The sequence below is a fragment of the Castor canadensis genome, chromosome 13 (assembly GCF_047511655.1).
Source record: "Castor canadensis chromosome 13, mCasCan1.hap1v2, whole genome shotgun sequence".
Lineage (NCBI taxonomy): Eukaryota > Metazoa > Chordata > Mammalia > Rodentia > Castoridae > Castor > Castor canadensis.
The window spans coordinates 104,404,060-104,424,348 of NC_133398.1; the positions used below are offsets into that span (position 1 = coordinate 104,404,060).

General features: G+C 38.0%; 1 protein-coding gene across 14 annotated transcripts in view; it reads left to right on the forward strand.

The window, feature by feature from the left end:
- The window catches only part of LOC141415543 (uncharacterized), a 340,659-nt gene that overhangs the window by 122,613 nt on the left and 197,757 nt on the right, over positions 1-20,289 (forward strand). For 10 of the 14 annotated variants that reach the window (XR_012440525.1, XR_012440526.1, XR_012440518.1 and 7 more), the window contains exon 3: positions 13,890-13,999. The exons of the other annotated variants lie outside the window; for them this stretch is intronic. The gene's annotated coding sequence lies outside the window, so the exon portion shown is untranslated. The remainder of the gene's footprint in view (positions 1-13,889; positions 14,000-20,289) is intronic. 14 annotated transcript variants of the gene reach the window in all.

A 20,289-nucleotide genomic window follows, 5' to 3' on the forward strand; every position in this document is an offset into this window, starting at 1 on the left:
TGCCATGGATTGAGCATCTCATCTGTGACAGTAACATATGGAGTTTTTCTGCTCATTAGTATTCTGTGGAATTTGTGCTTACATGTCATTGGCCAAGGTAAGTCATATGGGAGGGAGCATGTGAGTTCATCAATGTCAGGATGTTCAGTCTCTCAGACACAGACACCAAAAATAGGGACAGTGACTATCCTTCATGATATCTTGCCCGTTTTGTGTATATTGTTAGAAATTATTCCATTGATGTATTTTCCTAAGGAACATAAAGTGGTTCGGGAATGTCTATTCTATGTCATGTATACATTACATATATGAATTGAATGTATGTGGGTAGGTTGAATGTGTGGTTTTGGAAATGTGGTGCTAGGAAAGTATGGGTGGATTTGAGGGTCTGAGGATCGCCTCAACCTGTGATCCTCCAGTCTCTACCTCTTCAGTAGCAGGGTTTACAGGAATGAGCCATCATGACTAACCTTTATAATCATTTTAAAGTGTCATTGTTGTCAGTTTGGTAGTATTCTTTCAAATACTTTTATACTGGTATTTGCAAGGTATATTGAGCTGTATCTTTATCTGGCTTTGATATTAAGGTAATGCTTAGCTGCTGGCCTCATAAAAATAAATTTGAAATTTATTGGAAGTGTTTGGGAAGGATTGGGTTTAATTCTTCTTTTAATGTTTAGTAGAATTCACAAGGAACATTATCTAGTGCTAAGCTTTTCTTGTTTGGGGAATTTTTTGATTACTTATTCAACCATCATCAATGGTGTTTTATTTCTTCACAATTCAAATATACTAGATTGTGTATTTAAGGTGTTGTGTGTATTTCATCTAGACGCTCCAATTTGCTGTCCAAAATTTTTAAGTCACCTCTTAAAATCCTTTTTTGTTTCTGTAAAATCAGTGGTAATCTGCTCCCTTTAATTTCATCTTTTATTTACTTTACTCTTCTCACTACCTTAGAAAGCCCATCTAAAATTTATTTATTTTGTTCCTTTCCAAGAACTAACTCTTGGTTTTGTTGATTTTCTGTGTGATTTTTACTTGTCTATTTTGTCTCCACCTTTATTTATGCTAGATTTGTTTAGCTTGTTTTCTTTACCTAGTTTATTAAGATGCAGTTAGGGTTTAGATTTGAGACCTTTCTTCTTTTTTAATGTGTTTACAAGTATAAATTTGTCCCTTAGTAATACTTTTTCTATATCTCACAAGTTTTGACAGTGTTATCATTTTATTTGTGTCCAAAAAATATTTGCTTTTATCTTGTGATTTCTTCTTTTCCTCACTAATTGTTGAACACAGCATTTTTGGTTTTCATATGAATTTTGATTTTTCACTTTTCTTCAAGATATAACTTCTAGTGTTGTAAGATTTTTTTTAGGAAAAGATAACTTTGAATCATTTAAATCTTTTACCTTTTATTGAGATTGATTAGTTGCTCAAAATTTGGTCTATCCTGGACAGTATTCCATGTGTACTTGAGTAAAATGGGTATTCTTCTGTTCCTATTGGAGTTCTCTGTGTATGTTTTTTGATTCTGTTGGTTTATAGTATTGTTCATGTTTGCCATTTACTTATTAATCTCTGCCATGGTTCTTCTACCTATTATTGAAAGTGGGATCTTGAAGTTTTTAATTTTTATTCTAGAGAAATTTCTCCCTTCAATTCTGTGAATGCTTGCTTCATGTAGAGAGGAGCTGTGTTGTTTATTGTATATATTGTTGTAATTATTTTATGTTCTTTGTGATTTGGCCCTGATTGCTATTCTTAAGGAGCACATTCTCCTATTTTTTCCCTTTGTTTATGTTTAGATCTAAAGTAAATCTCTTATAGCAGGCTATAGTTGGATTCTGCTTGCACCGTCTCATACTGTGGGACAGAATACTCTGTAAATGTGTATTATATGCATTTTTCATCCATAGCATTGTTTAGTTCTGGATATTTTTCTTAGTGTTTTGTCTGGATGTTCTGTCTGTTGTTGAAAGTGGAGTGTTGAGCTCTCCCTGTATCATTTTATCTGGACCTATCTCTTCCTTTATGTTTAGAAGTGTTCCTTTTATCAGCCAGGGAGCACTGATGCTTGGTGTACTTGTATTTATGTTTAGAAGTGTTCCTTTTATCAGCCAGGGAGCACTGATGCTTGGTGTACTTGTATTTTGAACTGTTACAATCGTCTTGCAGGATTGTTCCTTTTATTAGAATGTTGTGATCGTCTTTATCTTTTCCAGCTGATTTTGGCTTAAAATCTGCTTTGTTTATTTATGAGAATAGTTACTTCTGCTTGCTTTTGATTGCCACATGGCTACTGCATGTTTTTCTGACCTTTTACTTTTAGATTGTATGTTTCATTGTTTGTGGTGTGTATTTCTTGTGGATCTTGCTTTTTCATCAAGTCAGATAATTCATGTTTTTCCTTGGAGAGTTAAATCTATTTACATTTAGGGTTATGATTGAGAGGTACTTACTGATTCCTGTGTTTCTATTGCTTTTTTCCCCTGGTTGAGCCTTATATTGGTTGCTTTTTATTCTTGGCATTATTCTTTGATGTTTTGCTAATTTACTGGGTTGATCAAGTTCTGTACTTTACTAATTTCCATGGGTTCCTAGCTTCCCCTTATGAATTTTATTCATTCCTGACCTCATGTGTTCGGGATTGTTTTTTCTTCCTCTTCTGTATGAAATATACCCTTGAGTATGTTCTGTTATGCATGCCTGTTGGACAGAAACCAAGTTAGATTAGCCTTATCCTAGAAAGTCCTTACTTCTCCATTTCAGTTGCAGGATAGCTTTGCTGTGTATAGTATCTTTGATTGGAAATTACTCTCTGAGTGTTTTCATTCTATTTTTCCTTTTTTTCCTGGCTTTTAGGGTTTTTGATGAGAGGTCTGAGGTGATTCTTTTGTTTTTACTGTTGTATGTAAGCTGGTGTTTTGCTCTTAGAGCTCTTAGTGTACTTTCTTCATACTCTAGTTTTAGGATATTAATTATGACATTATATGGAGTTGTTCTTTTCCAGTCATGTCTATTTGGAGTTCAAAAGGCTTCATGCACATGGGTATCTGTGTCTTTGTATTTAGTGGAATATTCCCTCAATCTTGTCCTCCATCTCTGATATTCTTTCTTCTGGTTTCCTTGATTGGTGATGATACTATCCACCATTGTTTAGAATTATTTATTGAGGTGGTCATTTCTAACATTTCTGCTTCCTTTTTTTTTCTAATTTTCATTTCCTTGCAGAATTTCTTCCATGTTGCTGACCTGATTTTTAACTGCCTTCTTCTGTTTATTTTAATTCTCTTCATAGTCACCGGTCATTTTTAATAGTAGACTTCACAGAAATTTCAACGAATTCCTTGTTTTTCCATTCAGTTGAGTTGTTCTGGGGTTTTGGAGAAGAGACACAGCCTTAGTTTTACATATTTAAATTTCTATGCTATGATTTGCTTGTCTGTTGGGCAAAGTTTCTCTTTTACTTCTTTGCATAAGTGGAGAACATACTGTGTTAAAAAAGTAAAAACTTTGACAATAAGTCCAATATGCAAATGAGTATGTAAGAATTGGAACCCTCCCCTTTCTAACCACTTAATTTGTGTGGGATCCTATCCCTGTGTTCTAGGTGGAGGATCTCGCATCCTAACACAGGCTAAAAGTATGATGACTGGAAACTGAATATACAGGAGGGGCATGGGGAAGGGCAGGGAATATGAAGATGGAAAGAGGAGATTGTATTGTAATTATAGAGAAATAAAGAATGGGAGATACGGAGAAAAATGAAGAACTTCTAAAAAGACTTAAAATTAGAAATGATTGTTTTTATTTTTTTTGTATACTGGATTTGAACTCAGGCCCTGTGCTAGCTAGTCATGTCTTCCACCACTTGAGCTCCAGAAATAAAAATTTTTATGTAAAAAAGAGAAAAAGAAAAGGAAAGAAATAGCCAAACAAAAATAAATTACATGAAAAGGAAAAAAGACAACTTTGTATTTCATGCTGGAGAGAAGTGTTGAGATTCTCTGCTTTTCTGTATTTTGCCCAAGTTATTTCCCTTGCATGAATTCTTATGCTTCAGGAAGGCAGAGTTGCAGCACTACCTGAGGGTGCAGACTGGACCCTAGAAGGGGTGGGCAACTGGGACTTTGTGGTTGACTCACTATGGGGCAATTCTCTTAGCAAAGCACTTTGCAGGCCTAGTTATTTTTAGATTGCAGAGCCTCTGCAGATAGTGGGTTTTCATTCTTGTTGCTATGCAGAGAGATATGAGTGGGGCAACTCTTTCCATGAGTTGGGACTTATTTTACAGAGTTCCTTTTGCTAGGTAGGGTGGGGCCACCAAACACCTAACCTTTTGCTGCTTTTCAGATTAACCCAGTGTAAATGTCCCCTTCTCTGTGTCTGTGGCCCACAGAGACATTGTTTTTTGCCAGACCTGAACCTCTCAAGAGAGGCAACATTGTAAATCTCCAGTTTCTCCGTTTTAAAACTCACCTGCAAGCCAGGACTAATCAGAGAACTCTGTAACCTAAGCTCTCAGTTGAGCCTGGGTGCTTTGTTCAGACATTGACCTTAGACAATTGGACTGTTATCCATGCATAGGGCAGGACCACAAAACTCTAGGCATTTGGCTGCTTTTCAGATTGCCCAGATCAAAACCTCTTCCTTTCTACAACCACCACTGGTGACATACATTTAGACTCTGTATTTGAGAGCTACAGAGTTCTCAGCTCTGTAGTTTCCATTGGTGCCTTGCCACAGTTCTCTGAGGTATGGAGAATAAACAGTAGTCTTATGTGATTATGACGTGTCTTGGTGAAGTAGTCACTTTCCCATCAGATCCCTGCACTGGGATTAAGATTTTCAGGAGGTGTGGGTTTTGTTCCAAAGCTAGGTCTGCCAGTCTTCTGTGGAAGATGCCTGGATTACCTTGGGGTGGAGGTTGTAGCTTCTCCTAGCCCAAGGTGTCTGTGGCTGGAGCCCTGGCTAGAGTGACAAATTGTTTCCTCTTTACTCTGCAGTCTTTGTGTTTCACAATATTTTTCCAGTGTCCTTTCCCTCTCTTGTGAATCTCACTGCTCTGCTATTGTCATTGCTAAGAATTTTGATTGAAGATGCCTGGCTCTTGTGTTCTGAATCCAAGCAGAACATGTGGACATAGTAGGGGAGATAATGAGTTTGTTATAGGTAAAGGGGGAAGGCGATTAGAGCTATGATCTCTGCCAGGTGGGGTGGACTAGCCATACAGGAGTAATGTTTGTATTAAGGAATTTTTCATACTGTACTTAACTTAGAGGTTGGAAAAATCTAGGCCATTCCTGGGTGCCAATTATCTACACTTGGGACGGTGTGTGTGTGTGGGGGGGGGGGGGTCCTGGCCAACTTGCATACACTTATGATAATTTTCAGGTCCCTAAGTCCACATGGGAGGAAATTTCCACAAATCCCCCTTTTTACTTAGCTCCACAGCTAACATTCCTCTTCTATGTCACTATTTGGTTCAGGAGATCATGATTACTTTGAAATCCTGCAGTAACTTCATAGCAGTCCATAGTAATGACATTATGATGCTGATTGGACCTGTGTGACAGGAATCACAGGAATCTTGCATGTCCTAGTAATGGATGTTTGGTTAGCTAGTTACTGGGCATGCCTCAGGCTGCCATAATTATTGCAAGGCTGTCTTCTGAACATGCATATAGCCTTCTGTATTCCAGAGACCCTCTCTGCCTGTCATCATTTGATCTTTCAGTTAGCAATAGCTGTGTACTTGTGATTCCTGAGACCATCAGAATCACTTGTTTGTGGTCTCCACACCCCTTTCACACATTTAATATTTTATGTATTAAATCTTACTCAATTAACTAGTGTTTTCCATCTGAACCCTGCCATGGCTTTTCTGACACACATCCCCATGGTTGGAATTCTCAGGATGGAATATTTTTCAGTTCATCTAGAAGGATGACAACTTTCTGGGCAATCTGAATCCATAAAGTTTTTTTTGATGTTATAAATATAATTAACACATATGAAACTCTTTTTCTTATCTATTAATTTCAGAGCAGGGAATCAGGTCCAACTTGTCAACCAAAGCAGCTGCTTCCTTTAGAGAACACTTCTGGGTATTCTATTTCAGTGCCCAACCCCGCCATGAGGTGGGACCATGACTAACTACATGTGAAATTTGTAGGTGCAGGACATGTCTAGGTCCTGGTTAGCTGGAAATATCACTAGATGTGTAGAACCATCACCACTTTCGCAAATGTCCTCCCACTTAGTTACATTTTTCATGGTGTCTGAATCATCCTGAAATATTCTATATTCCTAACAAGTTCACATTCCAGTTTAGAGAAATTGAGAAATGTAGCCATTTCTGAGATACTTGAGTATGTTAGCCTCCGGCTGATCACAGCTAGTCTAGCCCTTTCTTATGTTTGGTACATGGTAGGATTGTACATCCTCTCCCATTTGAATGTTTGATCAAGTGTGAACTCTTTTTTTTCTTTATTCATATATTTATATGTGCATACATTGTGTCATTTCTTCCTACCTCTACCCCCAACCCCCTCACTTTCAGGAAGAACCTGTTCTGCCCTTTTCTCCAATTTCATTGAAGAGAAGACATAATCAATAATAAGAAAGTTAGTTCTAGTTGAGATAAGGATAGCTATATAGAGAGATTCCTAGCATTGCTTCCATGTGACCTCTCTACGTGACCTCTTCACTCCTTCCCGGTCACCTTCCCATATTGACCTCTGTCACTTTATGGTTACTGTATTAGCTCCTCTGAAGTGGGGACATCCAACACTTTCAAGTTTTGGGCTTCCTATCTATCTCCATTCCTCCCATATGTGCTCTCCCCTTAGCATGTGACCCAAGTCCAACAGCATCTAAAGCCCACATATGACGGAGAACATACAGCGTTTGGTCTTCTGAGCCTCACTAACCTCTCTCAGGATGATGTTCTCCTGTTCCATCCATTTACTTGAGAATGGCTGAGTAAAATTGCATTGTGTATAAATACCATATTTTCTTAATCCATTCGTCAGTAGTGGGGCATCTTGGCTGTTTCCATAACTTGGCTATTATGAATAGCAGTGCAATAAACATGGGTGTGCAGGTGCCTCTGGAGTAACCTGTGTCACATTCCTTTGGGTATATCCCTAGGAGTGAGATTGCTGGATCATATGGCAGATTTATGTTTAGTTTTTTAAGAAGCCTCCATATTGTTTTCCAGAGTGGTTGTACTAGCTTACATTCCCACCAGCAGTGTACGAGGGTTCCCTTTTCCCCACATCCTGGCCAACACCTGCTGTTGGTGGTGTTTTTGATGACATGATTATTCTGGTTGTTTTTGATAACATAATTATTCTGGTTGGACAACTATAGTCTGTCACACTGAAATGATGTTGAAGGTTTACTTTATTTGCTTCCTGCTTAAACTTTCAAAGTGTACAGCATCAGAAAACTAGGTTTATTCCTTCCTGACACCACATACTCCGCACTCACATCAAATGATGTCTAACTTTGGGGATGCAGCTACAGACAATAGGACATTATCACCAACAGGGCAACAGGCAAGGTTGCTTCTGTTACCACCCTTGTATTGAAAAGGCTGGACAAAGAGCTAGCTAATCTTAGAAAACCTGTAGTGCTTGCACCCAGTCATCTCTAGCTTTGTCATACATAGCCTCTATTATGTTTACATGCATTCCTACTATTCTCTGTTTCTTCAGAGCTCTTATCATGAAAGGTTGTTGAATGATGTCATTCTTTTTTGTCATTAGATGAGATGATCATGTTTTGTGTGTTCCTGATTCTGTTTACATGCCATATTCTTTTTATTGATTCAAATATGTTAAACCAATCATGAATCCCTGGAATGAAACTGACTTGATCATGGTATACAATCTTTTCAATTGTTTTAACCACTCCCTCTATGATTCTGCTTGTTCCCCTTTACCTTTCTTAGAACAATTTCAACAAGTTCCATTATTCTATTTTCAAATATGAAAACAAAATACATCTACCATATTAACCCTTTCCTTATTCCCTATCCTCTCCCAGGGATACCCACCCATGGAAAGACCTGTTTTACCCTCCTGTCATTCAGTATTTAAAGTGTATATTGAGCAATACTTAGTCAAAAGAACAACACTGGAGGTATCACGATACCCGACTTCAAACTATATTACAAAACAATAATAATAAAAACAGCATGGTACTGGCACAAAAACAGACATGAAGACCAGTGGAACACAGTAGAGGACCCAGATATGAAACCCCACAACTATAACCAACTTGTCTTTGACAAAGGCTCTAAAAATATATGATGGAGAAAAAGCAGCCTCTTCAACAAAAACTGCTGGGAAAACTGGTTAGCAGTCTGCAAAACACTGAAACTAGATCCATGTATATCACCCTATACCAATATTAACTCAAAATGGATCAAGGATCTTAATATTAGACCCCAAACGCTAAAGTTGGTACAGGAAAGAGTAGGAAATACTCTGGAATTAATAGGTATAGGCAAGAACTTTCTCAATGGAACCCCAGCAGCTCAGCAACTAAGAGATAGCATAGATAAATGGGACTTCACAAAACTAAAAAGCTTCTGCTCAAAAAAAGAAATGGTCTCTAAACTGAAGAGACCACCCACAGAGTGGGAGAAAATATTTGCCAGCTACACATCAGACAAAAGACTGATAACCAGAATATATAGGGAACTTAAAAAACTAAATTCTCCCAAAACTAATGAACCAATAAAGAAATGGGTGAAAAATTTCCTGCTTGCCATGCAAGAAATGGGAGGAAAGATTCAAAATGATGGCTCTTATCTATAGGCTTTCTGCTTTCTGAGCTGGAAGAAACTTGTCATGGTGTTGGCGGGGCAGTGTTGAGAGTTCTGGCCTTCATGGGCCAAAGAATTGGGTAAAGAGGCAGAGGATTGACTCATGAGACAACAAGGTCAGCACAGAAAGTAGGATTTTTTAGAGAAAGAAAGAACTGAAGCTAGACCAGTGCAGTGGAGCCTGGAAACCATTGGCTCCATGCTGAGGTGAAGGCTGGGGCTTTTTATGGATGCTTTAACCCTGGGTCAGTGCAATGGTTAGGTGGGTTCTTTCCATTGGGAGTGAATTTGCACTCATACTCTTCTCAGTGAGCTGATCTGTTTGCCCCATATTGGGAAGGAACCACCTGAGAGCATTGTGTTTATCAGCTCTGTGGCAGATTTATGGACCATGTATCATCTCCTCAGGAGCAGGAATACAGATTTATAACTCCTCTTCAGGGTGCAGGGCTCATAGTGCTCTCCATGGGAGATAAGATACTGACTCACCCATCTGTCCCTTAGGTTCCCAGACCCAACAATGGTGTCTAGTAGCCCTAACCATTAGACAGTGGTACTGGTTGGTTAATATGGGTGCTTTATTATTCCAAAAAGTGCCTTCCCAAAACTCAGAGATAGTAAGTTTTAGGACTTTTCTTTGCCATATGCCTTCCAATTTTCTGATGCTATCCCTTTATGACTTCTTAGTATCTTAAAGGGGAAGGAAGATAAAGCTAGCCCTTGTATGTCTCCCTAGTCCTGTAATTTTGTATCTCTAAGGATGTGACTAATTGCTTTGATTTTTTTTTTTCAGTTTTTACTTCCTGGTTGAAATGTCTGAGTCTGGCTCTTTTAATTATTCATTAAAAATAATGAACATGATTTCCCTGTTGCCTGATTCTAACAGGCAAATCTATATCTATGTATCTATGTCTAATCTATCTGTATAACTCTACCCAATATAAGCATAATATACCTTTTCAGGTTTTTATGGAATATTAAGCAAGATAAACAGCATACAAAATTCTGGGCCAGAAGGAGAACCTCAACAGGTTTGTAAGAATCTACATCATACAGATTGTGTTCTTTCACTATAATGTAATAGGTTCTTAAAAGCTGCTTTTGCTGAAATGCCCAGACTTCTTACTTGGGCCCATGAATTAACTGAAACCAGGGTAATAGCTTGCAGTCCCAGCTTCCATTTTGTATCTGTGTCCTTTGCTTTGAGCTATTGATTCTCTCTCGCCATCTTGAAATCCAGGAAGGACAGGACCAATGGATAGACAACTTGTTGCAGGAGACAGAGCCACCCCCCCACCTCCATGTAACTATGACACTTATTATAACAAGACAGTGAGTTACTGGACGCCTGTGGCTGCCACCCATCATCACCAGAAAACACTGGACTGCTTGATAATGTGTAACTCTCCCCCATACCTAATTCTTCCTCCTCTATTTAAACCTAAAACAAATGTCCATGTGGCTAGATGAGTTGAAATGCACAACTTGCCTTTTCCACGCTTTGTCAATTAAATCTCCCTTCTTTGAACACTACCATCACTCGAATCTTTATTTGCTGTGTTGGGGAGAGTGGCTGACACATGATGAAACCCAGGATTTTGGGTGTGGGCCTGTAACAATAATGCCATGAAGTAAAGTCAACAGCAGAAAGAAATCCAGAAAACTCTCTCAACATTCGTTTAGCCCTGTTAGTTTTAAAACTCAGTAGAGTAGTTTATATCCACCTAGGATCACTGTGTCTTCACAGGCAGCTGATCCTTTTAACATTATGTGTTATCTTACTAAAGGATGTTTTGGTTGCCTCCAAGTTTCATCTATAAAGCTGGTATAAACATTTGCAGGTTTTGGGATGAACAAAAATTCTCACTCATTTGGTTAAACACTTGGGAGAGTGATTCACAATTTGTACGCTAAGAGTATGTGTAGGTTTTTTTTATAAGAACTATCAAATTGTCTTCCTAAGTGGCAGTATCATACATCATGCCCAAGGTCAATGTTAAGAATTCCTGTTGCTCCACATCTCCTTGGCTTAGTGTTTTGGATTTTAATCATTTTAATAGGTGTGTAATGGTATCCCTCTGTCATTTCAATTTGCATTTCTCTAATGTCACATGGTCTTGAACAGCTTTTCATATATTTATTTGGCCTATGTATCTCATTTTCAGTGAGGGATCTGAGCAGATCTTTTGCCCATTTTTCTTTGTGGCTTTTTTTTGTGGTAGCACTTGGATTTGACCTCAGGGCCTCAGGCTTGCTAGGCAGGAGTTCTTACTGCTTGAGCCACTCTGCCAGCCCTCTTTTGCCCACTTTGAAATTGGATTATTTTCATATAGTTGAGTTGACTATTTTTGAATACCTCTCTCTAATCTGAAATGTACTTTACAAAGTTTTCTCCCAGCCTGTGTCATCATTTTTCAGAATAATGTCTTTTGTAGAGCAGGATTTAATATTTCAGTGAAGTTCAATGTTTTCTTTCATGTATTCTACTTTTGATATCCCAGCCAGGAAGTCATTGTGACACTCAGAATCAGCTATTCCCTTCTGTGTCATCTACCAGAAGGTTATTCTTTTGGTACTATGTATTTAGTCTAGCAATCGCATTGAACAATTTTGTGAAAGATGTAATGATTGTGTCTCAGATTGTTTTTTGACATGTGATTGTACTGTTATTGCAATTCCACTTACTGACAGGATCATCCTAGCTCCATTAAATTGCCTTTCCTCCTATGTCAAAGGTCAGTTGACCATATGTGCATACATCTATTTCTGGGCTTCCATGTCTCCCACTGATCTGATCACCTGTTCTTCACCAATACCACACTATCTTGATTATATAGCTTGTAGTAAGTGTTTAGGTCAGATATCACTAGGTTTTTAACTTTGTTGTTCTCCTCTTCCTTCCTTCTCCTCCTCCTCCTCCTTCTGTATTGTGTTGACTACTGTGGATCCTTTTACTTTCCATCTAAACTTTACACAAAATGTTTTGCTGGAATTTTCATTAGAGTTGCATGAAATCTACACATCAAATTGTGGTGAACAGACATTGTAATGATATTGAATCTTCTTATCCGTGTATATGGACTATTTTTTCACTTATAACTTTGATTTATTGCATTGGAGTTTTATAGTTTTCCTCATATAGATCTTGTGTGTGTATATATGTAGAGTGAGAAAGAGACATGATTGTATATACATGTATATGTTGTCATATATGTATACATGATCATATTTGTATTTGAGTATGCATTTGTCTTTTGGATCTCTCTTCTTTCTACATAACAGAAATTGTATGACATTTTTCATTCTGAAGTTGGTTTAGTTCATGTAAGATGATGGTATTCAATTCCATATGTTTACTTACAATTGTAATTTCATTCTTCATTATGGCTGAAAAAATATATACAAATATGTGTGTATATGTATATATGTATGTGTATATATATATATAGTTAATGGGCTTTTGAGGCATTTTGTGCTTCTGTATGAACTTTAGGATTGACTTTTCCCTCTCTGTGAAGAACATCAGTTGTATTTTGTTGGGGATTACATTGAACATACACATTGCTTTTGGAGGCACCTTAACCTTCAGCTGTCAGGATCTGTGTCAGCTAGAAGCAGCATGGTGCTTGAGCACAGTATTGTCTACTGCAGAGACATTGAGATTCTCCTGTTTCAAGGCCATGTTGGATGTGCCAACTTGTGATCATACCTTTCTCAAAAGTGACTGTATGTGTCAGTTATAACTGCTGATGCTAAAGTTAGAGCTATAAAATAAATGATTATTCATAAAAAGTACTTTTCCCCTAAACTAAACTTTGTCTCCTTTCATTTTCTTGTTTGTTTTTTATGTGTTGGTTATTACTGGGCTTTGAACTCAGTGCTCTTGCACTTTCTAAGCATTACCCTAATCCTTTTCCTTTAGTTACATTTCAAGTAGGATCTTACTTTTATGCCAGAGCAACCTCAGACCATGATCCTCCTATTTATGCTCCCTCTTGCAGCTGTGATGATGGGGTGTTGGCACACACCCAGCTTCTTTATTTGTTGAGGTGTAGTCTGGCTTTCTTCTTGCCCAGACTGACTTTGAACTCTGATCTTCCAATCACAGCTTCCTGAGTATCTAGGATTATAGGCCTGTGTCACCACATTCTTTTGTATGCTTTCTTTTGGGGAAAGAATGAAAATGTGGCTTGGCACTGTGAGGGCTATCATCTATTTTATCAAACTGTTGGAGTTTCTCTATCAAGTCAGCTGGGAGTTATGATCCCCAGTGGCTAACAGAGGCCCAGAGAAATGCTCCAACTGCATGGATACCTTTTGGACTGCCTCATAAGCAAGGCTCAGATTACAGATCAGGCTCAATGACAGAACTACAGCATGAACTTCAAATGAGTTTTATAGCACATTGTGTTCTGGGGGATGTACAGCATTCTAGACCACACAGGAGGTCGGGGAGCCAAGGCAGAGAGAGGGGACATGAAGACATAGGTAGGAGGAGAAAAGGTCCAAGACTGGCCCCTGTAAAAAGAAATAGGAGGGACAATGCTGAACCTTATCAGTAAAATGAATAAAGCAATAAAGTTCTGAAGATACGGCTCACATGGTGCTCAAGTGGTAGAGCTCCTGCTTAGGAAGCACAAGGTACTGAGTTCAAACTTCAGTACAGCCAAATGTAACAAAAGAAAACTAAATCCAAGACAATCAGTTGTCAACTCTGACCAGTTACTTATTTTTTGACATTGTACTATGCTTTATGCTGTTTATGCTATTAACCTATCTGCTGTGTGCCTAGGAAATGCTACATGATTGTGAGAAATCCCACTGATAGCTTTGATGTTGGTCATGGTAGAAACTTACACCTTGGAAAATAGCAAATGCTACACATCATCAGAGCTTTTATTCTCAATAAGGCCCGTCAACACTGATGTTTGCTACAAGTTCTATCATTTTTTTTGCCTGTTCATGAAAAGGAGACAAAAAGGAAGAGAAGATGGAAGGACAGCCTCTGTCAGTGTCCTTGTTATTATGCACATGGTGATTTTCTCTGCAGGTAACTATGATGCTCCCTAGCCTCTGCCTTGCCTCAGGCATCCTTCAGCAGTTCCTCAGAGCTGACCAGCAGCCATGGCCCTGGGTTTGCAAGCCTAAATCTGAGAGATGGTGAGTCTGCTATTATCCTGCTCTTAATTCACCTTGAAGTTTAGAGAGGATTTATATTCTTAGTCATTTTCCATTCTTTTTTTTTTCTTTTTTCAGTTTTCTTTTATTATTCATATGTGCATACAAGGCTTGGTTCATTTCTCCCCCCTGCCCCCACCCCCTCCCTTACCACCCACTCCGCCCCCTCCCTCTCCCCCAATAGTCATTTTCCATTCTTATAGCTGAAAAATTAATTACATTCCATTTTATGAAATTGAAGAATATGATGCGTCATTTGGTTGCTTTCCTCTTCCTTACTATGAATTTGTCTGCATTTTATTCTGATAACTTGCCTCTATATTGATTGTCAGTAATTTCTTATAATCAAACTCTAATCAGAAGGGAATTAGTGCAGGTTAAAGATTATTTTCAATTATTTCATCTCTTCTTAGTTTTAGAGCACACTATAGAAGGGTGTCTAGTCAAGTGAGCTGATCGTGAGTAACTAAAACAAACAAATGAAATATATGAGGCAATGTTAGGTCTCTGGGGAGAGATTAAGCAAGACACCCCTTGACATCAATGTAAAGTGATGATGCCATGGCTAATGATGGGGCAATGGCTACTGTCTCAGGACTGCAGTGTGACAAGTCCGAAAGGATCCAGTTGCAAATAAGATTCCCACTCATTCTGCCAGTGAAGGAAGCTAGAGCCTTACTGTTCAGAGATGGATTAATCCATTTTTATTCTTGTGTGTCATTAAGTAAATTATTCCTTCTATTGAATAAATATTAGTTCAAAATATTAAGTTAAGTTGATACACTTGAAACTCCACTATTCCATTACTTGTTAAAGGGATAGATTATATTTTCTGTGAAAGATGAACTTGTTCAGGAAGTAAAAATCAAAATCGTCATCCTTATAAAATACATTTTGTAAAATAACACAGTATAACTACAGAATTTTGTATATTCCCCTCCACACACACCCTTTTTTTTTTTGATAGCACTGTGGTTTAAACTTAGTGCTTCATGCTTGCTAGGCAGGAGCTCTACCTCTTGAGCCACACCTCTATCCCTTTTGATCTGGCTATTTTGGGGATAGGGTGTTGCTTTTTGACCAGGTTGACCTGGACCTTGATCCTTTTATTTTGTTTACTGCTGCCAGGGGGATGACAGATGTGCACCACCCAGCTTTTTTCTGTGGAGATGGGTGTGGTAAACTTTTTATGCTGGCTGCCCTGTGACGGTGATCCTCTAGATCCCAGCTTCCTGAGTGGCTTGAGATGACAGGTGTATGCCACGGTGCCCAGCTATTGTTTTAGATGGAATCTTCCTAACTTTTTGCTTAGGCTTGGCTCAAATCAGATTTCTCTGATCTCAGCCTTCCAAGTCCTAGGATTACAGCTGTGAGCCACCATGCCTGGCTTTTCTCACATTTCCTAGCATCTCAAAGATGGTTAATTATAGATAGCTTGAATTCACTGTATCCCTTCACAGTGAAATGCAAGAAGTTAGTAATGGTTAAGCAGATATGTAAGAAAGAGAACAAAAGTCAAAATTTCCTGAGTTCATGCTGCCAAGTGTTCCCACAGTCGTATACTGTCATGGTCTTTTACCATGAAGAATCATTTTGGGGGTGAGATTTATGCTTGAAAGATCATTTAAATAATTTCTATCACCCCAGAAAAAATACGGTTTTTAATAACAGATATCAACTAAAAATTATCAAATTAATCACTTTTGTTCTTGCAGTTACTCTTCATACCCATGTAACATCTTAACTTCCCAGTGTCTTCCAAAATATTACAATAATGAAGTAAGAACTAAATGTATTTAAAGAGACCCAATAATTTAATTATTTATTGTTTTCTGATTTTCTGAGACAGAAACACTTATCACTGGATCTTCTACTATGAATCCTGCATACTGCAAGGGTTATAAATATAAAGAGAAAAAGTCTCAAAAGATTGTTATTTCTAATATGTTTAAATAAAACAACTCAGAATATGATAGGTGCTCATGAAATGACATTGAAAAGTTATATGCTATTTTGAGTCTACTTTTTGCATATTTAAAATAGAGTAAATGTAAGAGAGTAGCAATCACCTACAAAGGATTAGTTTTTATGGCTGCTACTGCTCTGGTTGCATTAAATGTCAATAACTATACTTTGAATCTAGTGTCAGATTTCATACTCCTTCTTAAAGCATGTGTTACAAACATGATTTATCAATATTTGTTCTGAAGGTTTATCTATGTATTCTCTGTTTAAAGCCAACAGACCAAAATCACCTTAGGCATTTTCATCGGCTTTGCAAACATATTAATTACTTCAATTTAGATTGTTCTCATGTAAAATATAGACACTATATAATGTGAATGATTATAATGGCTATAATTCGGGGAATTTTTGAAAATTCTGTTCATGAGTTATTGATGAAAATCTTGTCTGTTTCATGACAGATAGTTAAAATGTACTTGGCCCATGTGGTATTTATAGACATAAAAGTGGAAGCATCTTGCATGCCAATTTCTCAATTGTCTAGAAATCATTGAGCTCCCAGAGTTTTACTTTATTCAGAATTTGATAAACAATAGGTGATCACTGCCTCATATTTGGCACATGAAGCTGATGAGAGTAAATTGCCCGTATTTTATGTTACATGCGTTTGAATGTAGCCACAATTTTTTTAAAATTTGAAATTTAATGTACTTTATAATTTTAAGATATTTCATCATTTCAACAGTGAGAGTATCTCAATTAAAGCTTTATTTCACATTTTCTGTTTTATGTGTATATATTTGTTTTAATCATCTCATATACTTTTGTATGCATGTTGTTTTCTTGTGCTCTGTGGAAAGTAATGAAATATTTATTTGAAAAATATTAGCACTAAGTGAAAGAAAGGACTCTGTAAAGGGCACTGAGAGGGTTGAGTGGAGACCTCTGGGCAGATTCAGGCATTTCCAGGGACCTGTGGGCACTGAAGAACTTGATCCCTGAGCCTGTCATTGTATTGTCAGTATTTAGGAGGTCCCAAATGAAAAAAGCTGGTTTTTGTATAGAGAGTAATACTTTACCATTCAACACAGAATTAAATATTCTTATAGTTTATTTTTGAAGTCTCTCCTGTGCTGCATCTAGAGCTCCTGTTTGATTTTGGAGTTCTCACTTGATGTCCAGATAAGCATTTAACAAACTGATTCCAATATAATAGCTGCTACCTTTTTATGTCAAGAAAGGAAAGAGTACAGGAGTGTGAATGTAGTACAAATATTCTGTACTCATGTATGAAAATTGAAATAGTAGATATGTTGACTCTATTCCAGGAATGGGGGGAAAAGGGATAAAGGAGAATGGGAGAAGGGGTGAACTTAATTATGACACATTGTAAGAATTTTGTGTATGTCACAATGTACCCACAATTCAACAATAACATGATAATAAAAAAGAAACATAAAGTGGTGAAAAGATAACATCCCCAAATCCCTGAACAGAATTCTTCAAAACTTATTTTAAGTAGTAAAACTGCAACATTTAGATATAAAGCTGATGCATTTAGATATAAATTTTTTGAAAACTGGATTTGAGTGTTTGCGTTTTTCCATAAATACTAAATTATTTCCTAAAATTAAAAGATGGCTTATATTTCTCATATGAAAGCAAGATTGCTGAAATCTGCATTCTCAATAAGATCATTATATAATATCAACCTCATTTTTTCCTCACAAAAAAATCTCCAGAAGGGACTTTGGTGTGGTGTTGCATAATTGTGATTCCAGTACTTTTGCGACTAAGGCAGGAAGATTACAATTTTGAGTGCAGCCTAGGCTACATAGTGAGACCCTATTTCACTTTTATAATCACCCTGGGACTTGGTTTCTAAACAAGAAGTATGGGTTACTCTACCACCACACGCTTGCACCTATTATCATCATCATAACCCACACACCAGAGGTGTCATCTTCAGAAAAGTCAGTGGGATATTAATAACATATTGCTGAGCTATATGATCTCAGAATTAGTAATTTTTAAAGACCAACTAAAAGTAGATAACTGAAGGGGGGAGTTGTGGAATCTCAGAGTCTGTATGTCATAAGAAATTGTTTTACAGTTGGGCCAGTGGGGACGATTTTTACTTAAGGATGTACTGTTTGAGAAGCTGTACATTCTCCCTAGCTCAAGTCTCTGGAAAGTTGCAGGAGGCACAGAGAAGAAAGTCAGCAAACACCTTGACCAATGCAGATGAGGATTCTGCACTTTCTTTGGCTCCTATCCAGAAATGCTGCATGTATCTAACTGGAATTGTTACCTACTGAATCAGAGCTAGTAGAAATACTTAAATTTCTCTCTGCAAAATAGGCAGTGTGGTAGAAAAAAGCTTCATTGTGAAGCACAGAGCAGCTGGCCTCTTCCTTGAGAATGCCTGTGGTCAGTCACAAAAATTGTCAGCTAATCTCACTCCTCACTCACTAGTTCATCTACTGGAACCCTATGAATCATCTGGAAAAATAAACCAAAACAGGATGAAATCTCATTTGAAACAATGTTTCAATTCACCTTAGCACCTGTGGTATTTGTTACCTTGGCTTCTCTGCACAAAGCTAATGAGTTACAGAGGTATACTCTTAGAATGGGTGCAGAACAAAAAGGCAACCAGTCATTACTACCATCTCCACAGAAAGTTAAGTTGTTTTAGGTGTTTTCTCCTCTACAAAGCTGACTAAGGCAGCCCGCAGGCTGACCACAACTCAGGAGAATTTTTTTCCCTTTTATGTTCCTTTTCAAAATAAACAGCAAAATTTGAATCACTTCCTGGTGACTCTGTCATAAAAAGTGGCAGGTGACCACTGAGCACATCACAAAGTGGCTGCAGATCACAGTATTTGATGTGGTCCTGGCTGGAAATGAATCAGGGCAGTAATGCCATTGTAGAGTGCTTGAAGTTCTTCTAAAGAGTGATGGACGGAAATTGCTCACTGCTTTCTATGACTTCCTCCTGAATCCCCACACCAGCCACAAAACTAATTTATCCCCCCGTTGTCAGGACTGAGGTGCATATTTTTGCACCTCAGTGAACTCCTGAGTTTTATAACCCTGCTCTGTGCAAAGGGAGTCCTCTGGACACAGGTTTGTATTTCTATAAATCATAACATTTTCTCTGGGTGAGGCTTTTGGGGCTGGAGATGAAGGAGGCAGTGGAGAAGCAGCCTAGGGTGTGAGTAGAGGGTGGTGGTGTGATGAGCACCTTCTTTTTGTGTAAATGTCAGTGACCAAGAAAGAGTAATTACAAACTGCTGGGCACCACTTTGCTCCCATATGTATTGTTTCGTTTTTGGAGCTAGGGTCTCCCTTATGCAGTCCAGGCTGGTCTAAAACTTGCCATTCTCCTGCCTCGGCCTCTAGAGGCTGGGATTACAGGCATGTACCACCACATCCTACATGGTGCTTACAGATCTTCAGTGATTGATAATGAAAACTGATCAGCTTAAGAACAATTGATCTCCACTTCTAGTTGGTAGGGGCTGCCCTGAAGCATATAGCTTCTAAGCCTGCATTAGTGTATTATATGGGATGAGTCTCCTGGATTGCCCTGGGCTCCCTAGTAATCCACACATCAGTGCTCTCTCCCTTCAACATTTTACTAAAATTTAGAAAATGTGTCATCCACTCCAGCACATATGGATGGTCTGTTTGAGCCAGTGCACAGCGAGTTCTCCCTGTCTACAGTTTACCTATGACTATGTTTTCCTGCTGACATGAATTACCTCATGGCATGGAGATTCTGAAATTTCTCATTTTATTAATATACCCAGTTAATTTGCATGACATAGCACCTCCTGCCCACCGGTCATGAATGTGAAAAGCTTAATATTAATTAACTATAGTTTTTAACGCACGTTGGCAGGGATGTGACTGCACTTGTGCGACAAGCTGGACCCGGGGCTGTGCACTGGGAACATGCTGCTCTTTCCATTCCACTATGCTTCTCTACAAGTGTCTCATATTAGTTATATGTCCTAGCTTCCAGAGAAAATGACGATGGCGGGAAGATCATAAAATGGAACAGGAAAGTGTGCCATCAATGTGTTCTTACAATTTAATATCAACTATTGTGGGCAAGAATAAAGAACAGTTAACAGTACGTCAGAAATTTAAACTGCGTCATCCATATCAAGCCTAATTTTGATCTTGGTTTTCCCCTATGATGGAGGTACAGTCAAGAGCTCTGCCACTGAACTATACCCCCAGTCCTAATTTCTAACCTTCAAAGTAGTAATTATAAAATTGCAGCAGGAATGTTACTA